This window comes from Lissotriton helveticus, chromosome 11 (genome assembly GCF_964261635.1).
Source record: "Lissotriton helveticus chromosome 11, aLisHel1.1, whole genome shotgun sequence".
NCBI lineage: Eukaryota > Metazoa > Chordata > Amphibia > Caudata > Salamandridae > Lissotriton > Lissotriton helveticus.
In genome coordinates this window covers 449,084,394-449,097,249 of record NC_136072.1, presented here as the reverse complement: position 1 = coordinate 449,097,249, position 12,856 = coordinate 449,084,394, and positions in this window count along the sequence as shown.

Genomic DNA, 12,856 nt, shown 5'->3' with positions numbered 1-12,856 from the left:
CATCAATACGCTGTCAGCAAGCGTGTCTCCTTCGGAAGAGCGACGTTTATCACTCGTTCGGAAGGCTCAGGCTCTCATGAACACTCCGTCTACGACTGTGAGGACGGTGTCTTCTCTACTGGGATCGATGGCCTCTTGCATCTTTCTCACGCACGGCTACAGATGAGACCTCTGCAGGAGTGCTTGGAGGATCAGTGGGACCAGAGGAGAGGTTCTTGGGACGACAAGATACGACTGTCTCTACATGCTCTTCAGTCTCTGAAGTGGTGGTGCTCGAAGGAGAATCTCCTCAGAGGGGTTCCCTTCCACAAGGACATTCCCACACAGACCATCGTGACGGATGCGTCTCTCCTAGGCTGGGGAGCGCACTCCAGAGACCTGCAAATTCAAGGGACGTGGTCCCCGACGGAGTCCACGTACCACATCAATTTCCTGGAACTGAGAGCTGTTCACTTGGCACTGAAGGCCTTTCATCCATCCTTTCAGTCCAACTCTCTGCTTGTTCAGACGGACAACACGACAACGATGTATTACCTCAACAAGCAGGGGGGCTCGAGATCGCGCACTCTATCGCAGGAGGCGCAGGCGATCTGGCACTGGCTTCTGGCTCGAGGACTGTCCATAACGGCCACCCATCTGCCAGGTGTGCAGAATGTTCAGGCAGACGAACTGAGCAGACTCATTCAGGAAAACCACGAATGGGTCATAAACGACGAAGTACTAGGAGAAGTCTTCGCAAGGTGGGGAACTCCAGACGTAGATCTGTTCGCCACCGCCGAAAACAGCAAATGCCGAGGCTTCGCCTCCAGGTACTACCAGCCGGGGACGCTGGGGAACGCGTTATGGATCAACTGGTCGAACAGCTTTCTGTACGCTTTTCTACCAATTCCCCTGATTCCGGCGGTTCTCATCAAGCTGTCCCAATCCAGGGCGAGAATGGTTCTGATTGCCCCGGAATGGCCCAGACAGTGGTGGTTCACGGACCTGCTCCACCGATCTCTCCTTCCTCACATGAAGCTGCCGTGCAGGCCGGACCTTCTCACGAAGTTCGGGGGGCGGATGGTGCACCCCAACCTCTCGTCTTTGAGTTTGGCGGCATGGCTCCTGAAATAGTGCAATATGGCCATCTGAATCTCCCTGAGGCTTGTATGGACATACTGAAGGAGGCTAAGCGACCTTCCACTAGGATTTCTTATGCTTACAAGTGGAAGAGGTTTTGCATCTGGTGTAGGTCTAAGAGCTATGACCCTACGACATGCAAGGAAGATGTCATCCTTCCATATCTGCTACATCTGGCGCAGTCGGGCCTTAATGTCCATTCCATTAAGGTTCATCTGGCTGCTTTGACTGCCTACAGGAAAGGCCCTTCACAGACTTCCTTTTTCCAGATCCCTGTGATCAAAGATTTTTTGGAAGGCTTGAAGAAAGTGTTCCCTCCTGTCAGGCTTCCTTCGCCTTCATGGGACCTGAATGTGGTGCTGTCCAGATTGATGAAGGAGCCTTTTGAACCCATTCATAAGGCTTCGTTGCAGCACCTGTCCTGGAAGGCGGCGTTCCTCGTGGCCATTACATCGGCCCGCAGGGTGAGTGAGATTCAGGCATTGTGTTGCCAAGAACCTTATACTGTATTTCATAATGCTAAGGTTGTTATGCGTACTCACCCTAGGTTTCTTCCCAAGGTTGTTTCTGATTTTCATATCAACCAGACTATCACTTTGCCTACGTTCTTTCAGAATCCTTCTTCTCCAGCGGAAAGGTCTTTACATTCCCTGGATGTGCGGAGGGTGCTGAAGTTTTATCTTGATAAGACTAAAGATATTCGTAGGTCAGACCAATTGTTTATCAATTATGGCTCAGTCAGGACAGGTCTTGCTACCTCTAAACAGTCCATCTCGAGGTGGATTGTGCCCTGCATACAGTTGTGTTACTACAAAGCTAATAAGACCTTAGGGGGCAAGCCTAAGGCTCATTCCACCAGGGGCAAGGCTGCTACGACAGCTATGCTCCGTAATGTTCCCATTGCAGAGATCTGCAAGGCGGCCACTTGGAAGTCGGTCCATACCTTTGCTAAGCATTACTGCCTGGACACTGATGCCAGGGCAGACGCTCAAATTGGGCAGGCTTCTCTGCGGAATCTGTTCGCACAGTAGTGGCGTTATTTTATTCTCCACCGCCGCTTGGTGTGGGGATGGGCTTGCCATTCTATTCACTAGATTATGACTATACACAGAGATCCCCTACTACAGAAGGAGTAGTTTCTGTCCTGTAACTCCAGTTCTGTAGTAGGGGTATCTCTGTTATAGTCATAAGCGCCCTCCCGCCTCCCCGGTGGAGAGTTATTCATGTTCATAATGCTACAGGTCTGGCGTTTTTCTACGCCTTCAAAAAGAACTGAAACTAAGTTGGACCTGCTATGCATTCTGGGATACTGGGAGAAGGTTCTGGAAGGTTCCTTAAAGGCACAGTATCCTAATTAAGCCACATAATGGCAGCCTATGGGGCTTGTCTGTCCAAGTTCTTCTCTCTATCATTCCTGAGGGATTTTGCTGTTAAGCAAGGGAAATCTGTACAGGCTTTGCTGTTTTGTGGATTTTATGGTGGAATTTCTAGTTGAAGTACTGGACAGTGTAGCCTTTTTGGCTGCATTATCTGTCTTTAAATTCTCTCTTAAGTGTCTATGCATTTTCTGCATTTTTTGACACTGTAAGAGATTATTTTTGATTGCTCCGGGGTCCACGCACATGGGCGGGACTATTCACTAGATTATGACTATAACAGAGATACCCCTACTACAGAACTGGAGTTACAGGACAGAAACTACTCCATCTTCACCAACATCTACCACAAATACGCCAATATAACAACTAACATTCACCCACATCTCTTCCATTGCGCAATTGGAGCCCTAAAACACGACCCACATGTTCCACCACCACCCCTAACCCATACACTTTTCTCCCTAAGCAGATGCAAAAAAATAGACATGCCACTCCTTAAAACTTTGCATCTCCATCTCTATTTCATTTCGTTTTGAATACTTTATTTTGGTCGATATACCATAAAAGTGCTATTTCACAACAAGGCTAATCTACAAAAACAACACAGCTCACCAACTCACTCTCAACCACCCCTTACACATGCAGACACAACAAAGTACATTTTGAGCCTGCTGGATAAGGAATATTATACAGAAAATCAACACTATTGCTCTCCTCATATAGTGAATAACAGCACTAATGACACACCTGCTACAAGTTCAAAAAATTACTGCTCACTCTTCTAGAAAACTAAGCCAGCCCACCACCAAAACACTACCTCTAAACTGACTACTAACAAATGTTTGATCACTCTCTAAAAAGAAGCACCACATCTCTGACCTACTCACTGACACACAACCTGACTTACTCTTCATAACTGAATCATGACTGGGAGATGACATGGCTCCAGTGTTGCATGCAGCCATTCCCCCAGGCTATAAAACTATCACATAAAGTTGTATAGGCAAAAGAGGAGGTGGACTAGCTGTTATATTCAAGCAGACAATCAATTTTAACTAAGCTGACAATGTTTCCACGCAAGGCTGTGAGAACCGCATCACCCGATGCAACGCTCTACCAACTTCCTCTTCCTTTACAGACCACCACCTAGCAATGCAATGTTGCCAGACACATTTCTAGACACAGTTTCGAACCTTACAATACCACACTCTAAGCCATGTATTCTTGGTGACCTAAACATTTGGTTTGACAAACCCAATAAGCCTCAACCAAAAACTATCAGACTGACCTAGTCACAATGAACCTTCATCAGATCGTACACAAACCCACACACATTGCTGGACACATCCTAGATGTCATTTTTGCAAACCCAGAACTAGTTACGGTTCAAAGGATTACTCCAGTCACATGGTCAGACCACCATTTGGTAGCTATCCAACATAAAACACCACAAATCAACAGACGTACGACTGCCTAGCGACTGTGGAACAAACTCAATTTTGAATACTTAGAAACACAGCTAACATCCAACACAGATCTAGACACAATACATTCCGTTCAAAAACTGTATGAGGGGCTACCGGAAGCTTTTGAAATCCAAATACCACATAGAACAACAAAACAGAACAAAAGAAAACAAGCACCGTGGAGAAATACAGAATTAAAAAATATAAAACAACATATTAGGAAGCTACAACACACCTGGCTCAAAACAAACCGCTATCAAGACAAACTCCGCCTACAAAGACTTAACAGAGTATACTAGTCAACAATCAAAAAAGCTTTAAAAAGGTACTATTCAGACAGTATTCAAAATGCTATATGTGCAAATAAAGACTTTTATAAAATTCTCACTGAATTTCCTAAACCTAAATGCACAGAAGGAACTCAACCCATTATTCAAGAATTCACTGACAAATTGGCAAATCATTTCACAACCAAAGCAGACATGTTGTACTCCTATTTAAAATAAAAGTAAACCATCAGCACTAACCCTTTTCCAACAATCCTCTCCAAGAGAAGGCTAAACCATCCTCTGCATTCCTTCAAAAAACTATCCCTAAGGGAATTTATGGATATTATCAAAGCAAGCAGGCCAGCCGACTGCCCTTCTGACCCTTGTCTACCACAAATCTTCAAGAAAATTCTTTTAACTACCTCTGCTGCTGCACCAGAAGAATCATCAATAATTCCTTAACTACAGGAATCTTTCCAGAAGACCTAAAAAAGGCATCAATATGGCCATTATTAAAGAAAACAAACCTGGACCCTCAAGACCCCAATAACTACAAACCGGCAGTATCAAACTTTGTGTACAGACTTTGTCTCACTCCTAGACAATTAAACCACATGATGCCGATTATTTGTGATTTGCACTGGATACTCTTATAAGCAAGAACTAAGTTTAGATTATGTTCCTTCGCCTGTGAAGTCTTGCTTTGGAACAAATAAGCAGCTTAGTTAACCTACTCATCATTTCAACCTGCTTCAGAGAACTCCGAATCTCTTGCTTCTACAGTTTGAAAAACCTCATTTCAAGACATCTCTAGCATAGAAACATTAATTATAGAGTGCTACGACCTCTACATGGAACTCTCTCCCTCTTGATAGTTGATGTTTAACCCACCCTTCTAATGTTTAGTAAACACATATATCATTTACTTCTATTTGAATTAATTTGGTGTTTCCTACACCAAAAACTTCACATAAGGCAATCTGATGCAGGTTTTTTATGAACCCCCACTTTAACAGCTACAGCAGGGGAGGGGTTCTTTATGGGCCTCTTTTATTTGCAGCTTCGCAGAATTAACACTAAACGGGAAAAAAGATGGATTGATGAAAAAAGGGAAAGATGCATTTACAAAAGGATGCATGAGAGGGTGAAAGTAAGGATGGATGAGTGGGTAAAAGTATGGGTGGATGGATGTGTGGGTAGAATGATATATGTGAGGTTGAAAGGATGGATGGGTGAAATGTTGGATCTTTGAGTGAGCGAAAGGATAGGTGGTGGAGTGGGTAAAAGGATGGGTGGGTGAAAATATTGGCTGACTAGTGGGTGAGAAGATGGGTGGATGAAAGGAGCAGAGTAAATGGAAATCTAAGAGGCAGGATAAATGGAAAGATGGGTAGATAAAGGTATGGCAGAGTAAATAGAAATCTGAGAGGATGATGGATGGGTTGGTGAAAAGATTGCAGAGTCAATGGAAATCTGAGACGATGGATGGATGGATCAGTGGGTGAATGGATAGCTGAGTAAATGAACAGTAAGAGAGTGATGCATGGATGGGTAAAAGGATGACAAAGTAAATGGAATTCTGAGAGGATGGATGGATGGCAAAGTAAATGGAAGCCTGGGAGGAAGGATAGATAAAAGGCTTTCTTGATGGATTGGTAATTCAAATGATGGTTGTATGGGTAGATGAAGGAATAGATGGATACATGCATAGATGATGAATGTGTGAACGAATGGATGGAAGGAATGGTGAACAATTTAATGATGGCTGAAAAAATAAATGGATGACAGAATATAAAGGTGAAATGGTAGATAGTGGGTGGATGGAAGGGTGAAAGGATGAATGAGTAGATGCTTGGATAGAAGAGACGAGAGGTCTTCTAGAGAGGAGTGTGCTTATTTGCTTCGCTTGCTTGGTGCCATCAGTACTTTGTTTCAAAGTGGGGGTATTTCCATTTTCTTGCTACTTTTGCCAGTTGCTATCATGGTTTCTATTGTGCTTTACCAACTGCTCCTACTCTGTATATTGCAACTTTTATCTCAATTATATCCTGTTTGTTGTGATATATTGTATTTACGTCCACTGTGAACCATTCTAATTCTCTTTGTGGTACATGTGTATGATCCAATACTGTTAAATAAATACATTCATATTAATTTGAGATATAATTGAACTAGAAAATGTTGAATAACTTCTGAGCAGTCGAGTTCAATTTCTAATCTGTGTATATATTTCCCAACTATTGCTTTGGAAAGCACTTCCACTTAAGCATACCTTCCCACAATAAAATGGAGTCCAATTTTATGTTCCAGATTCCAGGTTGAGTAAAGTTGCATTGTCATTGATAACACAGGTGTACCCTAGGTGGACATGGCCAAGATTGCACGGTCGGTTTCCCTAGTCTACGTGTGCAGGTCTGATCCATAGCTTTTTTGTAGGAAAATGTAACCTGAGCGACCCCTGTACTGTTTCCCCTATGTGAGCTTGTACCCATTAGCTTTCAAGAACAGTTCCTCCCTGCCGTTTTTGCTTTAAATATAAGTCTAATTTAGAAATCTATTTACATGAGTAACACTATCAAATCTGAATGATTCATTCAGTGATACAGACCAGATGAGGCAGTACGTTGGTTTCCAGAAAATGGCATGCTCTGGGAATTCCCACAAGGCTTCAAATGAGCAGTGCATTGCATCAATGGCTTACTCATGGTGGGTATACTGAGACACTCTTCTGGGACTCAAAGATGAGCACATTGAAAAGTGTATAATTTGTAGTTAAAAGACAAACACAAAATGCTTTTCCTGAGAAGGGGCTTTTCTTAAAGCACACCGCCAAAGGGAAGCCAGGTACACGTGGGGAGATTACTGACTCAAGTTTGGCATATCTTAACTACATTGAGGCAAAATAATGATCTATAGATATAGGGTTAAATAAATGGCTACTGGGCTTGGCCCTCTCTGCAGGGTCACCTCCAAACATTTGCCTGCACCCCTTGTATTTTCAGAACCCATTTTTGTTGGATTTTAGGATTCTGTGCACTTTACAACAGCTAAGGTGCTTTTCCTCACTCCTAAAACATGGTAAAATTAGCTTACCCCCAATTTGTACATTTATTTTAGTAATACTCCCTAGTACAGTGGTAATAAATGCACCCAGGGACTTTAAATTAAATGCTGCTGGTGGGCATGCAGCACAAATTTTGCCACCCATTTAAGCAGACCTTTAAAAAATGTCTCAAGTCTGCCATTAAAGCCTGTGTGCAGTTTTAAAACGCCAATTCAACATGGCAAAATAAACTTTTTACCAAGCCCAAACCTCCCTTTTCTAATACATGTGTCACCCAATTTTTAGGTCCTAAACAGCCAATAGGGCAAGGTGCATTTAAAGAATAGGACATATCATTTTAAGTTTTACATGTCCTGTAGTGAAAAACTCCTAAATTAGTTTTTCATGATTATGAGGCCTACCTCCCCTATATGATAACATTGGGTTACCTTATCACATTTAATAAGTGCTCTATTTTCATTGGGAACAGGTTGAAACATTGTGTTTGGTTTCAAATGAATTGTAATTTAAGATCATCTTTAATGGTAAAGTCAGATTTTAGTTTACAATTTCTGAGGCCTTCTAGGAATTTCCAGCTGCATGGGCCTGTTAATTACTCCCACATGAAGAATGCGCATTGGGCCCAGACAGTGAACAATAGGACCTGGGTGTAACTGGTAAAGCGCCACCCTCCCAGGAATACGTAGCTGTTCCCTGCCCCACTTACAATTTAAAGGAGCCGCCTCAACACACTCACAAAGAACTTGACACCAGGCTTTTGTCACCCTAGACTTCCTGGGACCTGGGCAGGGAGGAAGGAGAATTCCAAAACCATCTGTGAAGGGCAAACCGCATAAGTTTCTTCTACGTCAAAGTTGGTGCCACTTATAAATATTAGACTTCAAACCAACTCCTCATTACACTTCTGGACCTCCAGAGGACTACAGACGGACCTTGTTTCTCAGAAGACAGCCCTGCTGCTTGAGGCATGCCTTGTTTCTCAGAGGTCACAACAAGCTCCGGAGGTCCCCTTGCTGACCTGCTGCAACTGGCCTTGCCTGGACCGGCCTTGTCTTGCAACTGGGCCGCCTGAGCCCTGCTGGTACCCTGGAGTGGTTCCTGATCACCAAGAGGTTCATCCTCTGGTCCTGGACCCTTGGCTGGGATCAGTTGAGCTCCTCCTGTGACATTCCGAAGTTTTGAACTCTGCTTGCCGGGCTTTGAGGAAGTAACTTTTTCAGTGAGACTAACATGGTCCCTGCATTTGGCCCACACTCGACTGCAGTCAGCCTGCACTTTTGAGGATTAGGGAGCAAGCTTGTGGAAACACTTGCCCACAGTAGGGAGGGTCACCCTTCTGGCACTAAAAGTGGGGAAAACAGATGAAGTATGCTTCATTGAAGGCCATTTTGCTCACCAAAGTTTGGCTGATGCCTGAGAAGTACCATATCAGATTTAGAGACATCCAGAAATTGCAAAAATAGTCTTGGGTAGATTTCTTGGATTACTCTAACAAGGCACTGAGTGGTTGGTGAGGGGCAGCAAAGTGAGTGATTTTATTTGGCTGTACAATCTAATTTTGAGGAAGCAGATGCTCAATACCAGCTTTACAGAGCTTCACCAACACCTGGTTGATAGTTGCTCACTGACCCTAGGGAGTATGGAATGGCGGCTGACCTCTGAATTAGTTTAAGAGTGTCTAAAAAGGTACCTGCGAGTGACTCAAGGGTAGTTCAGGCCCCCCACCCAGCATTGTGAGGACGAGTACCAGGATAACACATACAAGTCCCAGAGTGAGGTGGGGGGTAAGGGCTCCCTAGCCACTTCTGAGAAACCAGGGGAGAGGTTCTGGTGAACGGTGGCCTAGGTTGCCCAATTTCCAACCCAGCTCCTTTGAGTGTTTCCAGTAAGTACACCAGCAGGGGGATTCTGTCTGTCTAATAAACCACCCACTTGTGGCAACTCAACAGGTGTGGCTAATGTGGCCTTAGGAGAACGTAGTTCCCTGGGACAGGTGGTAGAACAGGCTCTAATCTCCTGTAGCTGGGAGACAGACTTGGAGGGAAGGCTTGTGATCCCTGAGGGTGTGAGTCATCACTTCCATGACATCACAGTGAATGGGATCCCGGTCTGTGGTCTAAGGGAGACCCGTGCCAACCAGACCGTGGTGGTAGAAAAGGTGGTTTCCTCAGATCAGTACACTGGTTTGGGGTTAAGGGTTACTCAGACCCTTGAATGGGGTGAGGAACTAAGGTTCATAGTTAGTCCCCAGAAGCCCATTGACTGCATTCTGGGAAACAAGTTACCACAAGTAGTCGAAATGCTCGGAGCGGTGGCTGCCCAGTACACCATAAAAGCTTTGGTTTCTGGGGGATACTCCCCCCCCAAGGGGAGTACAAAGGTTCAGATGAAGGTGCAGGAGGTGGAAACAACCCACAATGAGAGGCCCAGTAAATCAGTGGTTGCCAGCTCTGAAGACGGAGCACCCTAAGACTGGCCCTGGTGATGCCAACTCTGACCTGGGAGTGCTCCTTGTGCTATCTCAGAGACAGAGGCTGGAGACCTACACTAGGCAGACTCTTGAATGACACAGACAGAGTGTGTCACCTTTGGGGTGTGGCGGTACCCGCTTATAAGTCCTGGCTTGCCGGGCACCTATTAAGCTTCAGGCTATGGACCCTGGTCTTGGAGGCCAGTCTCAGGCTACCACCCTTGGACTGGTGGGAATTAGAATAGAAGTAGGGCGCCTACCAGCCAGGGTTGCTATCTCCCACTGCTTGAAGGAGATAGGGCCATATCCTTGAACTTAGGACTACCAGAATGACTCCAAAGATCAGTTGCCCGACTGCCTGTTCTGAGCTACAATGAAATGACACGCTCCAAAGGCCTCCCTGCAACTACCAGCTCACCTGCAACTGGATCTGCCTGGTCCTGCCTTGACTTGCAACTGGACCTGCCTGAGTCCTGCTGTCCTCTGCTGCAGTGAGTTCCTTATCCCCAAGAGAGGCCGCCCCACGCTCTGAGACCCTTGGCTGGCATCAGTTGAGCTACTCTTGTAAAATCCTGAAGTTTTGAACTCTGCTTGCAGAACTTTGAGAAGGTAACTTTTCAGCAGGACTAACCTGGTTCCTGTATTCAGCCTGCACTCCATCACGGTTGACCTGACCCTGTGACTTTGTACCCATCTAGCGTGACCAGATACCAACAGTTAGCTCTTTCTACTTCTTGACACTAGTTTTACTTAAGCTTTTAAAATGGTTTATCTCTGGTTTCTACTGACTGGATGTTTGTGGTTTTGGTCTCATTTTATTTAATACCTTTTTCTTAAATTTTCTTAATTGGTGTGGGATAGCCCTTGTGTTGTGTTTTCACTTTATTCCTGTTCGTATGCTGCATAAATACTTTACACATTGCCTCTAAGTTAAGCCTGACTGCATTTGTGCCAAACTACCAGGGGGTCTAGCACAGGTTAATCTAGTAACCTTGGTGGTTCACCCTGACATGGAATGTGGTTGTTGCTTGAGAAGGGTTTATACCTCTCTCAACGAAAAACCCAATATCCTACAATGGTGATGTCGGTTTAAGAGTACTGCAGTAAAAACGTTTGTTAAAACATCATTTGTGAAGCACTTCCTGATGCCAGAGCACTGGGTAGTATAAACGTCAAAGCCAGTACTTGTGCACTAAACTATTGAGTAAACAGTGCATAAAGGAGTAGAGTTTGGTAAAATGTTAACAAAAGAAATGTTAAATGCAAGAGTGAGTGCAACTCCCAATCTCTTTTTCATCTTTTAAAAACGTTTACTTTATATTAGCCACATAAAGACATTTCCCTGCGCACACCATAGAAATAACTCAATCTGACTTGCCTTTCTCTGTAGAGGGCAAGGTCAAGCAGTTTTTCTGTCTCCTCCTATGTTGATTGATTACAAATGAGGGAGTTACCTTTTCAAAACTTTGAACACATTTTCAGACAACATCGACACCTGTATTTTGCAGCAGTACTTTTCCATGTTTTTATACTGTTGGAATCACCAAGAATATGTTTCTTGAATTTTGCATTGTCGTACGGCTGGTATCTCTCCAGTAAAACTGTGCGTGTGCTTGACAACATAAACGTCAGGATTGTGCCAGACTGATACTGTGCATTTCCTCATGATATGTTGGCCTGCATTCCTGCTAACTCACTGTGCACCATCTGCGCCCCTATTCTTACAGGGTAACCTCAGAACACAGGTAATCAAAAGAAGAGTGACCATAAAGATAAAGTATATAAAGGAGGTGGGTGTCGCACGTGAAGTCTGAGGCCAGTCAAAGTCAAAGTCAAAATTATGTTTATTATGACCGTAGTCTTTAAACAAACAAGCAGTGAGCATAACACACTAAGAGGGGTGTATACAGTAAAACCTATACTTATTTCTTAAAAAATTATTCTTTAAAACAATTCTACATTTCAATTCCAAAAATACATAGTCCAGTTATAAAATCCTAGTCACCTCTAAAAGTTACAGATGCCTTAAAACATGTTATAAAAAATTTAAAATCCTAATCACTTTTCTCACCATCCTAACAGATTCGGTCAATAAAACTTCATACAGAACTACATTTTCCCTAGGTTCTCAGTACCTCTGGGTCACCTTTAGAAATTTCCCTAGGGCGATTGCAATGTCAATGGAGGGTACTTCTGTTAGGAGGCTGGCTGCCTGCGTCCTTGTTTTAATTCCGTATTTTAGGAAAACTGGGCGCAGCCATAGTTTTCTCTGTTCCAGGAGAAACAGGCAGTCCAACAGAATGTGCAGCCAGTCACACTTAGTTCTCAGGTTACACTTGCAGCGACCTTCTTGATCTATGAATGTGACTTTGAGCTCTTTGTTTATTATCCACAGGGTTAATCCCAATTCGACACCTCAGGATCTCTTGCCTAAGCCCACGGTTGGGTAGTCTATCAAGGTAGGGGAACCAGTTTCCGTTGGGCCAAGCCTTTAGCATATGTGCCACTGATTTTTTGTTTGTTAAATAGCTTAAATCAATTGCTTTAGAAACTTCCCTCCCCCTTTGTTTCAGCTCCCCTTTGGTACTTATTACCTGCAACGTTTCCTGGTCCCAATCAATCTCTAGTGAGTTGCAGATTCCTTTCAATTTGTCCCTGCAGATTTTTGCCCATTTTAACTCACTTCTCAGAATTTCATTGCGGCACCAATATGCGACTTTTTGGCTCTCGGGGTCTTCCAATCTCTTCCAAAATCTAATCACGGCCATCTGGGATTGTATTTTCCAGGATTTTGAGGCTATTTCTAGCCTGATGGCTTGTGTCATCGAAGATCGAGGAAGGGATAGGAGTCTTTTTAAGCAATTTCCCTCTATCACGTCCCAGGACCCTTTACCGCTCAAGTAGAGGATCTCTGCGCCATATAAAATTTGAGAGGGTATCATTGCTTCGAAGGCTCTCAGCATAGGTCGGTGTGACATCTCTCCATACACCCCATTAAACATTTTTAACCCACATATGGAGGATAGTGCCTTCGCTTTTTGGGTATCCAGATGGGAGTTCCAATTTAACTCTCTATCGAACCACAAACC